We start from the raw sequence: 18,269 nt of genomic DNA, 5'->3' as shown, positions 1-18,269 counted from the left end.
ATGTTGTCCAACCAGCTTAAAGGCACTGGCGGAATGGTTGGGGCTGGCTCTTTGGTGAATGACGTGAAAAATGTTAATGGGATTTTGCCAACAGGTAACAATACGGTTATCAATAGAGGAAATGGCCTGGTGGGAAATGGGACAATCAATGGTTCTGGAATAGAGGGTGCAGTCTACAGCGGTCAATGGAATCAGAGCTGCAGTAAGGTAACAACTGAATGATAAATGTATTAAAAAATAATATAAATTATATTTTAAAATTTCATTTTACATTTTAAATTATTTAGTTGAGATTGTTTTTTAATATGATATTAAAACCTTGATGACGAAGTGATTACGAGTTCGAATCTTACCATCCTCTATTTATTTGATAAAAATTAAGCATAAAGTAATATTGATCCGTGCAAGTTTCAAGTTTAATAAACTTTCACTTGAGAAATTGAAGGAATGTGTTAGAAAATAATATAAATTATATTTTAAAACTTTACCTAAAAGCTTAAACTGTCAAGTTAAAATTTCTTAACAGACAGAGGCCATCAATGCCAGAGCATGAATCATCATGTTTTGGGAACCAACTGCCCAGAGGGCTAGGAGCAGTTAATGGGTTTAGTAATCTTCAGTTGATGTTCCTTTTTAGCTTGATTTGCCGATGTTCTGCATTTTATTAGAGAGAGATAGTAGAAACGAAGATAACAGGAACTTACGCTGGAATGATAAAGGAACTACCACAACCGCTATTTCCATTGCCGAATATTGTGATTTTTATTAGTGATTATACGAAAAGGAGTTTTTTTCAAACATTTTTTTTTATCAGATGATATATCTTTAAATCTTTTATCTTAATTTAGTAAAAAAACCAAAGGCACCCATTAGATAAATGACTGCATTGTTACACATGAAAATAGCTTTTACCCATTAGTCAACAAATTCCCATATGGAAAATAATCATTAAAATGCACTCATCGTAATTGATGTCTTTCTCGAGAACTATTTTGACCTGGTAGCTGGAAAATCTTCTGTAATTTTCTATTGAATTTCTTGACAATCGATTGTATTCTAATACCAATCACTGCAATGTATATCTAGTCTAGCAAGATTTTTGATAGCACAAATTCTCTTCTTAGGTGCCGACTGCCTTCTGAAACAATGGTGCCTGCAGTCCTGCACGGGGATCTTAAATAGTGCCCGTCTTGATCAAATTTTTTAATGTTCAAACATTCACTGCTACGTTTTTTATCATGGCGATCAAATTTCTCTCTGGATAAGAAAATAGTGGGCTGAACCGTGTGTTGTAAAACCGGTCGGATCGATTTACAACGTTTATCAACACGATTTGCATTCTTTTATGGGTTTTGGAACGAATTTTCAACAATTTGTTATTATTCTATGGGTTTCACTCAACACCCTTGCAAGTTGCCACAATTTCAATATCTTTAATTTTGGACCAATGTCATTGTAGAAAAGCCCGAACAATCTTATATCCACACATATTCTCGGCCCAAGACATTTGATTGAGGCTATCATGGATAGTAGTAGTTGATACTTGGACAGTTAATATTAAAATTTAATTTTTTTTAAATAGTTTGTTCTTTGAATTAATTTGTAAACAGTTGCTTTCTTAGCTATCAAATGTCTTTTGTAAAGTCCTATTTTCCCCTCTTCGTTGTTTGTTCTCACTATTCATTTTCCTTCTTTTTTTTTTTTGTTTTTAGTTTAACGTGGGTGTCCGGCCAGCTTGCGCGCATCTCGACTAATCCCACGAGTCCTGAAGTTAACGACCATGTAAGCCTCCAGTAGCCATCATATGAGCAATCACAGAACTCGAACTTGAAACCACAGAGTGAGCAAATCTCTTGGTCCCACACTTTTATCACTGGATCACCATCTAGATGGTTGAACCTCTTCTTCTTTTTTAATATACAGGGAGAGGGTATTGTAAATATATAACCTCAGGACCACCAACTGTCTGACTGTTCTATTTCTGAGGACCATCTCTTAATTGGACCTAATTCAATAATTGTTTCCAACCACTGAAATTTTTGTAAGTTGTTAGTTCCACAAGTATGGTGACCATTCTGATTAATCATATAAAATTGAATAAACTTAATTAAATAAGTACCGATTCAAACTTAATCGAAACCAGTTTTTTTTATATTATAAAAAAATTAAAATTTCATTTTCCATCCAAAGTTAAAAGAGACAGGATAAAAAACGTAGAGCACCCCATCATTTGAAATTTCAAGAAACAAGATTAACAGCGGGATTGATCCAAGGAAGAGTCTGTAGTAGAAGAAAATTGGATCTCTATATGGGTGCACGCGCCAATGCAGAAGAAAATTAATGGTCCAATATTGTACACGTGATCAATAATGAAATATTGCAGTGGAAAGAAATCCATGAAGAGAATTGTTCCCTGCTTCCAGTTTACTGATAGAAAGACTCATCCTGAACACTCAAATTTCCGGCTGAAGCCAGGATTTTCGAAACACAAACTTCAACACACAGTGATGCGAACACCTGCAGGCTGCAGGTGGCAGGTTTTGTCTCAAAATTTAAGTATGTCTAGTTTTTTTTATGCGAGGAACCCAGCATGTGGCTAGTAAAGTACTCTAAATCTGAAATTAAGTTTTTTAGTTCAAATTAACATGACGGGAGGGAAAACGACAAATATGGCTGATTGTGCTCTTGAAAGTTGAAACTCAAAAACTTTTGACTCGTTGTTTGAGTGCTATTCCCAAAGAGGTACAAATAAGGGGGCAAATTGTACAATTAGCACATGGATTTTAAAAAATAAATGAATTAAAAAAATAATAAAAAATTATGATCTTTATTAAATTAGTATAGTAATTAAAAAATTTTGGTCAAATAAATTGAGATGCTTATGAACCATTCGATTTGTAAATAAATTAATAAGCTCGAACCAAATTAAATTTAGCTTATTGAAATTGCGAGGGCTATGAAAGATGCTAACAAGCTAGCAGTTATATATAGCATGTAGGAAAAAAATAAATCCATATATTTAATTATTTTGGGGGGAGCAATTGTTTGACTATTTTAAGTCGGAATGTGGTTTTTTCTTATGTCACAGTTACTTGTCGGATACCATGATAAGGCTGGGATGACTTTAGTATATTTTGTCATTCTTTTTATTATATATATATATATATATATATATATATATATATATATTCATTCAAAAACTTGTTCACGTAATAAAAGAATCAAGCTCAAGGCAGACTCACTTATTTTTATTCATCCTTTAATTAAACTAGTCATTAATTCATGTATGTTTAGTAATGTAGTATATAATATTTTTTTAATTAAAAATATATTAAAATAATAATTTTTTAATATAATGTAGTATATTAAAATAATACTTTTTTAAGTAAACTAGTCATTAATTCATGTATGTTTAGTAATGTAGTATATAATATTTTTTTAATTAAAAATATATTAAAATAATACTTTTTTTAATTTTTAACATCAACCTATTAAAAATATCTAAAAATATTAATTTGATTTTTTTTGAAAAAAAACACAATTTAAAAAATAAAAACCTTCACAATATCAAAACATGATTTTAAACTTCAAGTAAACACATGCAAAGTTGAGTTTCAACTAAATTTCACTAAGCTGAGTTCATCATTTGCACTTGCAGCGATATTTCAAGGGTTCATGAAACGTGATGTTAATTTAAGTGCTTTTTTTTTTTAAAAAAAAATTGAATATCCGGATCATCATACAACTAAACTAATTTTTTAAAATCTTGAAATTAACGACCATGTAAATTTTTAGTGGATTTAAAATTTATGATACTTGAATTAATAATTTTTAAAAAATAAATTCAGAACCTGATCAGTTAAGTTATACCTTTTAAATTTAATTTAAATATTTCTTAATTAAATGAAAATTTTAAATATCTAAATGAGTTTACATATAACTAAACTAATTTTTTAAAATTTTGAAATTAAGAACCATATAAATTTCTAATAAATTTATGATTTGTGACACTTGAATTAATAGTTTCTGAAAAGTAAATTCAAAAACTGATCAATCAAGTTATACCTTTTAAATTTAATTTAAATATTTCTTAATTAAATGGCAATTTAATATATATATATATATATATATATATATATATATATAAACCTCCAAGACGTCGTATATTAATTTGGCAATCAATCCACCGGAATTCTAAGAAGTAACAGTGTCATCAATACGTAGCTTGATTAAACACTCATCGAGAACCACGTCAGGTACCAATAGTCATTTTCTTGTACCTTTTACTACTTTAATTAACTACCAATGTGGGTGTATGCATGAACAGCTGTGGTTTATATTTTTTGCTTTTTTTTTATGAAAAATAATTTCTATAGGGTTTTGAAGTTGTATAATTAATTACAAGATAGATATACAATATGATCTTTGAATTATTAAATTAAATTAATAAATTAAAACAAAAAGGTATTTTGATGGCTCATTATTGTAGTGTAAGACTCAATCACACTGGACAACAATGTCCATATTTTTTTATTCCTGAATTTTTATAAGTTTTTATAATTGGTGTGGTTTTAGATATTTTTATTTTGCTCATAAATTTTACTTTTTTCACATTTCAAACTTTACGAGTAGAGAGAGGAGTAAAATCACTGAAAAAAAAAAGAGAAATAGCTTTGAATTTAACATATTCTAGCTATAAAAAAAAATCAATTTTGATATCCATGATTATTTTTTTGCTGAGGACATGAGTCTTCAAATAAGATTGGAGCTCTTGGTGGTAATTTTAATAATTATTTTATGAATAATTATATATTAACCTAACATCCAAAGAATTTTTTAAAAATTTCTCATGAGTATTCAATAAAAATAAATATCTTTTTGGTTATTTTTTGTATAATTTTACCAAATTAATCATTCTTTTATTTTGTTCATACAGTCACTTAAAAAAAATATAGAGTTAGCGAATTTTTTTATTGAAACTTGCTTTCTAGATCATGATATGTTTTTACTTAAAAATAATGTTTTAGATAACAAATATTTTTATCAAAGCTAAAAAGAAATACATAAATAAGAAGAGGAAGTTTTTGTTAAAGAGATATTTTTTTTTCTTTTTGATTCAAATCATTGGAAGTTTTCAGGAATATTTATTCTTGTTGCCTTCCATTTTTTATTCAAAAAGCCACGTGACTAATAAAAATTATGTGTTTTTATTAAGAAAACGTGCATGAATAAGGAAAGGAATTTTGGCTAAAAAAATATATATTTCTTCCTTTAAAATTAATTTTTTTGCCTTTTTTATAAACGTTTATTTTTAATTGATATATAATTAAATAAAAATAAACTTTAAAAAATGCCTCACATCATCGCACGAACAAACCAGCCAGTGTGACCTAAATCGTGAATGCTTGGCTTTAGCAATACTTGGCATTGTCTAAACAGTTTGAGAATTAAGAATTTAATGTCATTTGCCCTCAGAAGACAAGCGTGGAGAGAGAATTATTTCTGCTTGTCGTAGGTAAAAAAAAAAACACAGAGAAAAAAATAAAAGAATGAAAAACATCGGCTGAATTCCGAGAACAAAACCGATTGACGTGCTGCTGGTATTTTCTTTGTGTGTATATGGATGCAAGGTGTACGTACGTAGAAACTTTTGGTAGAAAAAAAGGGGGTATACTTAGCATAATTGATAAAATGTTTTAATTAATAAAAGAGTGACGAGTTTCAAATCCTACTATAGCCAATTTGATCTCTGTTTTTGTTTTTTTTTTGTCAAAGTACCTTGTGGGTCAGATTGGGTTTTGACTGGATATGGTTAATGAATCTCTTATTTGGTTAAACTTCAAATCTAGCCAAGCTTTCATGTCAATCTACTAGGTCTAGAGTTGAATTTTAAGTACTATTGTACATAAAGAATTAATTCTACAAGCTAAACTAAGTTGACAAGTAGCTATCGATCGAGAATTGTTTTTGGTGTAATATAGAAAGTCGGTAGACCATATATATATATATATATATATGAGACTCCTGCTAGGATATATATCATTCACATCACTACAGATTTCTAGAGAGCTTCATTGCCACAATGCATGTAGATTGATATTCAAGATATCTATATGAATGATCAGCATTTATAATGTGCGTAGAGTATAGCGAGATAAGGAGCAACACAAAGTTGCATGGGTAGAGACTTTTTATACAGTAACCAATTTATTTTTATATTTTAAAAGTATTTTTAAAAAAAATTATTTTTTTATTTTTTTACTTTAATTTTTTTATTAATATTTTTAGATTATTTTGATATACTAATATTAAAAATAATTTTTAAAAAATAATAAAAAAATTATTTTAATACAATTCTCGAAAAAAAATACTTTAAAAAATAATTATTACTACACCTCCAAACACAATATTCTAATTATGTAATTTTATTCAATGATAACTGACTGCTAATGATGTGGCTTTAAAAGTCTATCCTTGATTCGCAAGGATGAATTAGAAAAGATAAAAATCACAAACAAAAATATACAAAATGTATGGATAAATAAATTAAAAGCCCGCAATTCCTAAGCAAGAGCAATCAAGACTTGTTTTATACGGGGAACAAAAAAGAAAAATTGAAAATAGGTTTTCAGAGTAAATTTTAACGTTGAAAATAAATTGTGACAATTAATTAATTCATGTCAAATTAAACAAAGAAGTGGGTCTTTGAATTAACTTTTGAGATTGATGAAATCTATACTAATTAGATTCTAAGATAAGAATTTATGATAACTTTTGTGTATTGCTATGTATCTCATGTGACAATGTAAAGCTGTCATCACTGTTATTTAATTATGATCCAAATTAAAACATTCAGCAGAAGAGGAGGATCGGGGAGTCTTTACCAGAACAAGGGTCGTGGACAAGATGGCCAGTTAAGTCATTCCCTAAAACTAAAATTAACAAAATAAAAGTAAAACCCTACAATAAGATAAGCACAAGTTGGACGGACAGGTGAGATGCAAAAAACAGTGAAAACACAGAGTTTTTGTTTACCGATGCCTTTTTCTCAATATATTCATCGACATAAATAAATTTGAATAAAACCCCGGAGACAGCGGCTATTAATACTGGACAGTCCCACAGCACCCTCTCCAAGCAACATGATAGGAAAAAAGAAATACGTAAAACAGTAAAAACAAAAACAAAACAACAGGTCATGCCCGAAAGCAAAGAGAAAACAAATCAAGCTGTAGTAGCTAGTATAATAGTACCACTATATATATATATATATATATATATATATATATATATATATGGTGTGAGGCCGTGAGAGTGAAAGGTGCTAAATCCAAAGATTCAGTTTGTGAAATAAGAAAATATAAGAAGGTTCCACGAATCAAGGGTCAAGATCATGTGAGCAGACCCATAAGATAAGGAGCACCCAAAGCTAAAAAGTTCTCTCCAGCTACCGATCTCTAGTTACTCTTGTTTGGTTGCTTTCAAACTTCCCAAAAAGATTTCACAGAATTATTGCAACTTCACAACTTTGTTTTCCATTCTATTGTGTAAATTTAGAGATCCCAGTTTGCCTTTTTCATGGTCTGCTAGAGGTTGGTTTAAGTGGTGCTTGCTATTTGCTACACAGTCATATTTGGTGCAATATGATATTTCATCGTAAAGTTGGCGTAGCAGCAGCAAGAGGTAGAAGATACTCTGGAGCTAAAGCTGCAGTTATCTTCTTATTCTGGATTCTGTTAATTCTTGCTCAGTTAGGTTTGCTTATAGCTTTTGGTCATGAAGAAACTGGTAAGCTGGTGAAGTCTCTGCCAAGAAAAGCCAGGTTTTTTGAGACACGGTTTCATGCACCTCCAAGCCAAGATCAGCCTTTGGACATTGATAAAGGAGATCCAGACACAGTATACGAAGATGATAAAAGGATAATTCATACAGGTCCTAATCCTCTCCACAACTAGGAAGAACGGTAGGTTGTGGAACTTATGTATGCTACTAAGATTTAATGCTATAAATTTAAGAGTGCATGTAAGATGGTTTCTGCTTTCAGCATTTTGTTCTTTACTTTTGTTTTCTTTTCAATATTATATTAGACGAGAGAGAAGAGAGCATTGGCTTTAGCCTTTTCAGTCATGTTTAATGAGGTTGGGACAGTAGTGCAGCAATGGTGTGTGAGAATGAGCGCAACTGAAAAGGCTAGTGTAAATGCTCCTGTTTCTTTTTCAGTGTTTTCTTCTGCTGTACCCTTCTGCTAAAATTCACTGGCTTTGAATTTAATTATAGCTACTCCTTATTCATCTACTTTGCCACTCATGTCCAGAAAACTCATCAACTAAATTTGAATTCTTGCTCTCGTTTTGCACCTTCGTTCTTAGTTCTTGTTTTAAAATTTCCATTTTAACACCCAAAGAACAAGCGGACCAAAACTGATTGTATAACCTAGACTTGTAGCCTTACTGCACTCAAGTCTTTGCTGTAATAAAATACACAGAAGAAACTACTAAAGAGTGTCCGTGTATGCTTCATGCGGTAAAGAGCACTTCAACTTACACCCCCAAAAAGACGGGTACTTCTACTTTAAACATCATCTTTCTTTCTCTGTTGAAAAGGAGCTTTTTTTTCCCTCATTAAAAGTGGAAAGCAAGGCCACATGCCTCATCCTTCATTTTTTTTTTCACACGATCTGATTGTCAACAAAACTCATCAGTTTCAGTACTCCAAAAGGCAAAACAAAAGCTGGAAGAAATGGGAATGGATGCATATACTATCATTTGAATGGAGGTTGAGAACAAGAGTGCTGGCTGCTACTCCTGGCATAGCTAGGTGTTGGTTATGTTTTTTGACAAACCAGAATTAAATTATTCTAATTTTGACCGTCTATCACCCAATTAATGTGTCATGATGTTAATGATTAAAATAATCATGTGCCAAATTCTAAATAAAAAAAAGAAGCACTGCGAACATTATAAACCCAGTCTATATACATCCTGGACGTTCAATATTTCAAGCAGTCTTAACAGCCATGATGATGCATTGTTCGGGCAAGTGATGGACAGCTTATGGCTAGGAAAATAGACACAATAAGAACATTAATGTTGTTGTGGACCTTGTGGTATGTCAATCATGTATCTGGTCACAGACTGTAGTGCAAACAGCCCTGGTTTGATAATTGGGTGGGGAGAGAGGGAGGGGGGGGGGGGGGGGTTCTCTTTTGATTGATTATTCTTAGAAATACCATCAGTTTTTTTTTTGACTTAAATGCATCCATTTCTGTACGTAAATGAGGATGCCTGTCTTGCTGGGCCAACACGCTTTCTTAAGCCTTGGGACACTGTATCACACATCAAATATTATATTTTATGTTTATAACAACATTAAGAATTGTATTAAATTTTAAATAAAACCATTACTAAAATGTTCTGTTTTGTACATGTATGGTATGCCGGCGGTCAATTGAGCGCCCCCTAGCTAGTTGGGGGATACTCGCCTTCCTCCTGAATATACCATTTCCTTCAATCACTTGTTGGACGTGGAGGAAAGTCTCTATTCCATGCCCTTTTTGGACAGCTCCAATTATCAACTTAATTTTGGGCTCATGTCACCTTTGGACAAAGCAAAGTTCCAAGTCCTCTTAACGTGCAAAGAAAAGGCCATAGAAACTTCATTGGAATCAGTTTTGTCTAGTGAACTGTGAAAATCTCCATGCAATGGCTGGAGAGAAGGGATGGTTTTTTCTTCAATTGTACAGTTTTGACAAATTCAAAAGATTCCGTGGAAGCATGAGAAACCAAGGTCTGAAGACCACCTTAGTTACAATAAATTTTGTGCAAAAGATAGTTTTTCCCCATGAAATGAATGTTTGCTTGAGGCCATTGTAGAGCATTTAAGTGCGCACGTACGAGTTAAAGAGGGTGTGGTGAAGTGCAACCACCTCTTCTCTCTCTTTTATCACCTTCCATAAGGCTTTTTTTTATTGCTTCCACCCACCCATGCTCCGGCTTGTTTAATTTGCTAGCTTGCATTTCTCAGTTTGATATCTCCTTTTGCACCATTATCATCATTTTCATCACCAATGAAGAAGTCGATCGTATGAGCAGTGGAAAGGTCCCACAACGGCATGTATGGCTGGAAATGCTAAATTTAATACAATGCATCAACGACCTCATTAAAGGTTCTATTAATGTTAATCAATGTAGGTCGCATTCATGCTCCTCAAGCATGATAAAACATGGTGGTTGGTTTTTAACAGTACTGTTGGTTTTCAGATCTACTTTCGTCTTCGCCATTCCTCGGCAAATCTCTGTTTGATGAGAATATCCTCTCATTTAACAGGCAAGGAATTGGACTTGAATTTGAAGTTATAGAGCATGGAATCTATGCATGAAGGTCTGATCTACTTAATTCTAAACTATGTAGGTGCCAAGCAACTAGCAAACAAAGCAAAGAACATGCTATACACATATAATAAATGGTATGTGCAGGGTTGGATTTTTGGGACGCTAGCTAGGTGATACGTAAGGCAACCCTCAAAACTTATAGTTAGCGCCCCATTCGTTAGTCTCTATTAGTTTTGCCAAGGGAAACATGCATTTTCATTGGGCGAGTCTCAATTTTGCCTAAAGAATATAGACAATTTATAAATTAACACATGTTTGACAAATCAAGAATTTCAGCTGATTCATTTAAAAAGTAAAACAAAAAAAATTGAATTTTTAAATTCAATTCAATTAAAACTAATTTGATTTCAAAATCAAAATATCGTGTCTTTCCGTCGATCTCTCCTTCTTGCCTGTACATCTCACTTTCTTAGTCTATTATGTGGAGGCAAATCGTGCACTTGATTTGCAAATCCTTGGTTGGATTCATGGCACGCTCGTGGCTATTATTAAGAGGTTCTATCAATTTGGGTTTTTTCGACGAATCTCAAAACTCTGAATTTACCTCTTCCTTCGAAACGATTCGAATTCTATCTTTTTGTAGGATTTGTATCTATTTCCGATTAAGAATTGTATTCATTCTCCCAGTCTGGGAATTGACAAGAAACTCGATGGGCATTTGTGTTTTGGCTAAATCATGAGGCTGAATTCAACAGGGAGGTGGAGGTAAGAGCATATTGGATGGGTCAAGGGTGGAGCAGTTGTTAAACTGTAACTCGAATTGATTTTGCAAAGCTTCCCTTGTAAATTTCATTTTCCTTTTTTGTTAACTTCCCATATTATTTGTAGTTTTATAGTTTTGTTGACGCGTAATGATGAGATTTAGAGATTGTATTTGCAATTTGAATGTGTATGAATATACGGATTTAATCCAATGCTTTTACTTTTTATTGAAAAATTTTGATGGATAGTTGCAATTAAAAGTAAAAAAAAGAAGTAATATTGTTATATCAATGCCAGAATTATTAAATAGATTTGGATTCTTTAATGAAAAACTTTGTTTTCCTTGATAAAATATAATAATTAAGGGAACGGATTAGAGGAAGATCTACGGCCTCCATAAACAATATTAATTGGGAGAGAATGAAATGGGAGCAAGAAGGAGCGAGCTGGGTGGGCTAGTGTGGGGGTGAAAGGGAAGTGAAGGTCAACAGATGAGGATTTTGACGGCAAGGGAAGGTGGAGGAATGGTAGCTCTGTGTTGGTTGAGAGGTTCGAATGAAAGAGGATTGATGGAAGTTTGGTGCTAACCTTCGATTCTAGGCATGCTTGTCAAATTAGGAGAGAAGAGAATGATAAATGAAAGCAAAAGCATACCAGATGTCTGTTCTTGCTTGCCTCTTCCTTAACTTCTCTAATTCATGTATTTCTCTGTCATATATTATAAATATTAAATGCACATGAGTTTAGTTAAGGGAAGTAATGTTTTTTAATGAATGAATTGTGTTCCTTTCTTTATTATGAATCCTAGAAATTAAAGTCAACATTAATGATGCCCAAAAATAATTTAACAAAATACCTAAAATGGATTTATGTTCATGGAATTATGGATAACATTGTTGTAATTAAAAATTATGAATGGAAATTTTATTATTTTGAGGCTCTAGATGTTTTTTAGTTATTAAAATGAATATAATGACAAAATTATAAATAATTTTAAGGACTTTAAGTGTTAATATGTGTATAAAATTAAAGAAATAAAGTGTAATTTCCCAACTATAATCTATAATAGGAAAGTGAAAAAAAAAATCAAACCTTACAAGGTTTTTATCATAAACTTTTATTTTGCAGAATATGTTTTTACTTCAATAATTAAATTAAAAAAAAGAAGAAGCAAAGTTGGTGTGTGCACAAACACAAATTAACAAGCGATGATCAGTCTCCGAGCTTTTCTTTGTTGTCCTCTCGGTTCTTCTCGTTGTAGCCTGACTGTAATTGGGTGTTAAAGTGTGTATATAATCAACAATTTCGGCAGTCTACTCACTCTTCTTTGAATCAGAAGAACAAAAGCTTAAATTTTAAGACGTTGTTTGGGAAGAAATATTCGTGGCGGAGGATACTGTCCGCGTCCAGAAAGGAAAGTCAGGTCCATCACTTTACTCAATGGCGTCACCATTGTCTATGGCACGTTACTCTATTTTTTTTTTTTTGAAAAAAAAATTATTCTCATAGGAGATGAAACAAATTGAAGAAGCTTGAATTTCACTTTTTTTTAAAGAAAAAAACAATATTGCTGTTTTGGCTAATTGTAATTAATAGAATAGTCATTCATTAAACATTACATTCTATTTTATTTAAAATATCCAGATATTGAGGTGGATTTGACATCTGCTTGCGCTAAAATATCCTGGTTTGTCATTGAGGATTTGTTGTTATTAATTTTACCTTGTTGACTTTAGATGGAAACTTTATATGCCTGCAATTATATGGATCCCATCATCCGTTTGAAATATCCTTGTTTTTGCTTTTAGATGATTGTCCTGTGTGTGGCCGCAACTTTGATTTTGTGATAGTTTTTGGTTTTATTTTCATTTTTTTGATATTAGAGAGTAACATTACAGTTGTGAAAGAAGTTGAAGCAATAATGGATCCAGCAGCTTTCACTGTTGTGAGATTTGTTGTAGCTGCCATTCCATTCTTGCCATTTGCATTGCAAGCATAGGATGATGTTCGGACCCGTAGTGCAGTGATAGAGTTGGGGTTTGGGTTTGTCTAGGATACCTAAGTCAGCACTTGGGCTGCACACATCAGATGCTGGTCGTGCATCATTTATATTAATGTTCACTGTAAATTTCTTGATCAGCCTCTACGTTGTGTCTCAATCCAAGGTTTTTTTTCTTGGTTTGGTTGGTAACTGTACTTCAAAGATACAAAATTGGGCATATGTTTTTGTGTATAAATTGATTAGGTAATTGTGGTTCCTTTGCTTGATGGTATGCTAGGAGCAACAGTTCCTGCACATACCTGGTTTGGAGCTCTCATGTCCATTAGAGGCCTTGCAATTCTGGAATCCAGTGGATCTCCTCCCAGTATAGGTGTTGATCCTTGTTTTTGTTGATTAGTGATTCTATTGTTCGTTGCATTTGATGATGATAGAAGTGGAAGGACCAAGCATTCTTATTATATTAATTTTCCTTCAACTGGTTTGAATAAAATAAGCTTGTTTTCAACCTTCTATAATATTGGATTTGTATTTGCACATTCCTAGATTGGTGATCTCTTGAACTTCTTAACTGTGGTATTTTTTGGTGTGCATATGCTTAGAACGGAACATGTATGGAGAACCACAAATAGAAAGAACTTATTACCTCTTCTTGGATACAAGGTGTGTTTACAGCATAAATATCCACGAGAAATGTAGTCTGGTTATCTTCAAGCATGGTTTGAAGAAGTTATTGCTAATTTAGGTATGTGTTATTGCTATGTCCTCAACAATATGATATTTTGTTGGAGGCAGGTTTGGTGGTGTCCAAACTTGTGATCCACCATCATGGAAGTGGGAAATGGTATGGCATTGGATGACTGCATTTCCATGGATACCGTCACTCTGCACTGGCATATTCTCAACTGGTTTGTGCTTATGGAGAGCGCATAGAGGTACGATAAATTGTTTTCTCAATTTGCCAACGTTCCGAAGGAAACTTCAAATTTCTGAAATAAGTTTCGCATCTTTGTCCTTATTTTTCTTCCTTGTGTTTTCTTGTTTGTCACGCTGCTTTAGTCCTGCATTTCAACTTACGTGAAAGAAGAAGGTAATAAAGGGAAAGCACCTTAATGGGTGCTTAATTTGAGGACATGGCTACATAACATCATTCCAACTATCCAGGGCATAGACATCATGACTTTTCACACCCAGCCCTCATAAAGTTTGCCCCGATTAAATCTTTGTACACTCAAACGTACCTCCCCAGTTGTCCTTCCCACCCTGGTTCTGGGAAATTCCTCATTGTTAGTTCGCTTGCAAGTGCAACCCTTTTGAAATGTTCTATCCATCATCCTCTACCTTCGGCAGTTCTTCCCTCTAGGCCCATAAAGTTTGTATCTATATTAGTAAATGTGATTTATAGATCTTCTGATGTTGTTTGAAAGAAGACTAATGATGGAAGATTTTTTTCCCCTTTTATGGAAAATTAATATTTTTATTTTGTAAGATTAAAGGCACCTTGGATTGTCCTTTTATTTATTTATTTTTTGTCATTGATTATTGTCCGTGGGAGGTGTAGTTTATATTTTATTTGCCTTGAGAGTTTATGAATTTCTCCAAGGTTACAGTTAGTTCATTTGGGATTTGGTAATTCATAATAAAAAAAATTACAGTTGCATAGAAACTTGTTGTATTTTATAAGCGAGACAAATTTTATATAATATTATTAAAGTTGTTATGTAGATTCAATTTCAGTTAAAATTAAATGTGAAATCTGTTTGTGAATGGAATTGGAATCTCCCAATTCCCAGTGACCCTGACGTTGCATGATGATTTGTGGGATCATGATGATCCTTGCCTCTGGAATGAAAGATCACTGATGAGTTTAAACAAAATGGCTTCAATCGGATCTAGAAAATGTGATCATAAGTTGCTTTATTTATTAACTTCGCAGATGGCTGCAATGTGTGATGTTTCAGCAACAGAAACTGCAATCATTTATGGTTTGGAGCCGGTCTGGGGTTCTGGATTTACATGGTTTCTTCTTGGTGAAAGGATGGGGGCTGCTCCTGTGCTTCGTAAAATGTTCTGCCCCTGGCTCTTATTCGTTGTTAGTTTCTATCTTTTGATCGCCATACTTAAGCGTGGCTCCGGATATGCTTAGAAGATAATGTCAGCCAATCAGTTCTTTAATTTAGAATGCGCACTATTCTTTCATTTGATTTCTTGGTATTTTGATTAACAAGATTCTGCGCCAGTCTGACCTCCCCCCCCCCCCCCCCCCCGCCACTTTCTTTCCTTCTGCTATGGTTATATGCATGCATCACAGCATCTTTCTTTAGTCGTCCCAGAAAAATTCATTTAGATGGCCTCTAACGAACGTGCAAAGCCAGAAGAATATGTTTTTAAAAATATAATCACCAATGGGCTGTCTGTAACAGCCTTTGGTACCGAAGAAGCAAGTGATTTTAAGACACCAAATATTTTGATCTGGTTACGAAGTAAATGACCCCTTAAATGGGAGGAACCGTACAGCAGATTATGGATTTTCTTAGGATGGTTTTCTGGATTCAAGAAATTGAACAGAGCCATGTGTTTAGCTTGGGAATAGCAAACTGTGTGTGGATATCAACATTACCAAGCTATTGTCATCCTAAAAACCTAAACTGGGACATGCGTGCTGCTTCCAATTTCTCATTACAAGCATCTCTACTTGCTTCATGATCCTTAGTGTTGTTATTTCAAAACTTCTTGTAGGTGGAAGCCTAAGCGTGCATATATTTGGATCATCTTCTCTGTTGTATCTGGAAAATACGAAAAGAGAAGTGAGAAAGGTGATCACCTTCTGGTTTCAGATGAGTAAAATGGTTAGGGCCGGTTCCAGAAAAGATGTTCCCAACACAGTTAAGACACAGCAGTAACCCTCTCACTCACTCACTTCCCCCTCAAATCTTGTATCATCTTATTTCTATTTCTATGTAATTGAATTTAATTATAGTGTTTAATTTGAATTTAATTAATAAATAAATTAAATTTATATGTTTAAAAGTGATAAATTTTAATTCATTTTATATTATCCTCCTGACTTTCATTTAATTTTTTTAAAGGTTTTTCAAAAACAAATGTACAATGAGTATTTTAAAGAAAAAAAAGTTTTAATATTTTTTTTTTAGTAAAGTAATTCAGTGGGGTTGATATTTTATTTATTTTTATATTATTTTTAAAAATTAAATTTTATTTTTTATATTCAAAATAATTTTAAATATAATTAAAATTTCTAAATTGAATTTAGAGGAGGTCAAAGAGCGCAGCTCTTGATAGCTTGATAGTTGTCTATATAGTTGGTTGCTACTGTGAAAGCCATATTGGGTCTCTCTGCAAGAGATGGGCCCAGTAATCAAGTTAAAGTTTTTTGGCCCAATTATATATAGTTAGTTACTATTGTGAAAGCCATATTGGGTCGCTCTGCGTGAGGTGGGCCCAGTAAACAAGTTAGAGTTTTTTGGCCCAACTATATAAAGAGTCTCGTTTTGTTGTCAAACTACTTTTATATCAATTTTATCTTCTAAATTTTAAAATCTTTATAAAGTATTCCTATTTGTATTTATTTATGAATTTTTTCTAGATATAACTTCTTCTTTTTAATGAGAAACAACGATATTTTCTTGGGGGAGCTTCAGAAGTTGAAGCAACCAACCAGTTGTAGGATTCTTTAATTTACAGCCGAAATTAATTCATCATAAATCTTTTCTCATCACGGCGCTATATACCATCATCGTTATCTCACTGCCACCACCGACGTAACCAATCGCAGGCCACAAACCAGCTCAATTTTAACCATTAAATGGCTGTTATCACGTAGGGTGAGAAGAGGAAAACAATAGAAACAACATGTAATATTTAATTTAATGGCTAAAATTAGGTAAAATTGAAGTTGGGATAAGATAATAAGATTTATATCGGTTAAGACTTGAAAAGGCAGAAATTCCTCTATCAACAAGATGCTACACACATATATACTTCTACTTTTATTTTTTTATTAAATTAATTGAGATATACACAAGCTGACTTGAACATCTATATTAAACTAAAAAAATAAAATACTGGCCTTTCTATCCTCCGTCTTTCCCTTATGGATTTGCAGTGCGTTGCTCTCCTGTTTCGTTTAAATAAATAAAAAATATTAAGTATTTTCGTTTTTTATTAACTCTGGAGAAACCTTGTTTAATTACTTCGTAAAAAAACAATAATGTCTTGCTTGAGTCAACAAGACAACAACTCATCATGGTCTCATTGATGCAGGCCTTGTATGAAGGCGTAATAGAAAACAGCAGAGCTTCCCCCACAGCCTTTGTACATGCATGTGATTCACGACTCCTCTACAGATTCTCTTTTTGATTAGGAAGATTGTTTGTTAGAAATTGTCTTCGTTCTACTTCTTTAATATATCCTAACATCATTAACATGTGTTACCAAGAAACTTCCATGATCGAGACATAGAGAAAAAGATCAGATTGTGGGCCCACCAGTACTGTGGAAAAGAAAAGTCGATGTAACTTTTGAAAAATATCCTGAATTGAAAAGGACAGCACGCTGCTTCAGATTTCAATAATATTTGTTCTGATCATCAAATCTATTTTCATTTATCTAGATTCAATCTTCATATCTTTTTATTTCATTCTTTTAAAAATTGTAATGATAATGTACTATCATTAGTACACACACAGATATATGTGTGTGTGAGAAAAGTAATTAAATTTGACATCTTCATATTGTTTGGTGATAAATCGACAAAATGAAGTTTCATTTATTATCTTCAGCATTTTTTTTTTTTTGGTTCCACGTGAAGTAGTTGCCATTGGATTTAAATCAACTGCCCCTATAAGAGTAATGCTGTTGCTACCTAATTTTTAATTTATATTTTTGATGAATTTTCAAAAAAAATCAAAAAAAGTAAAAAATAATGAAAACCTTAAAATTTACATTTTTGATATATTTATATCATTTTTAGCATTTTCAATATCATCTTAAAAAATTTAAATTTTCAAATGTATTTGAAATGCGTTTAACTTTTAACACGTTAATTTTACAATCACTAATTTTTCTGTGTGAAGTCAACGTTGGTATTACTCGTTTTAAAACATACAAAAAATATCAAAATTGAAATTTACAAAAAAAAAAATAAAAAAATAAAA

General features: G+C 32.4%; 1 pseudogene; it reads left to right on the top strand.

Annotated features, from left to right (window-relative positions):
* On the top strand, positions 1–16,000 carry LOC133705257 (uncharacterized; annotated as a pseudogene).
* Positions 16,001–18,269: the final 2,269 nt, after the last annotated feature.

This window comes from Populus nigra, chromosome 10 (assembly GCF_951802175.1).
Source record: "Populus nigra chromosome 10, ddPopNigr1.1, whole genome shotgun sequence".
Taxonomy (NCBI): Eukaryota; Viridiplantae; Streptophyta; class Magnoliopsida; order Malpighiales; family Salicaceae; genus Populus; species Populus nigra.
Note: the sequence above shows the minus strand (reverse complement) of the source record. Positions and strands in the feature narration are given on the sequence as shown.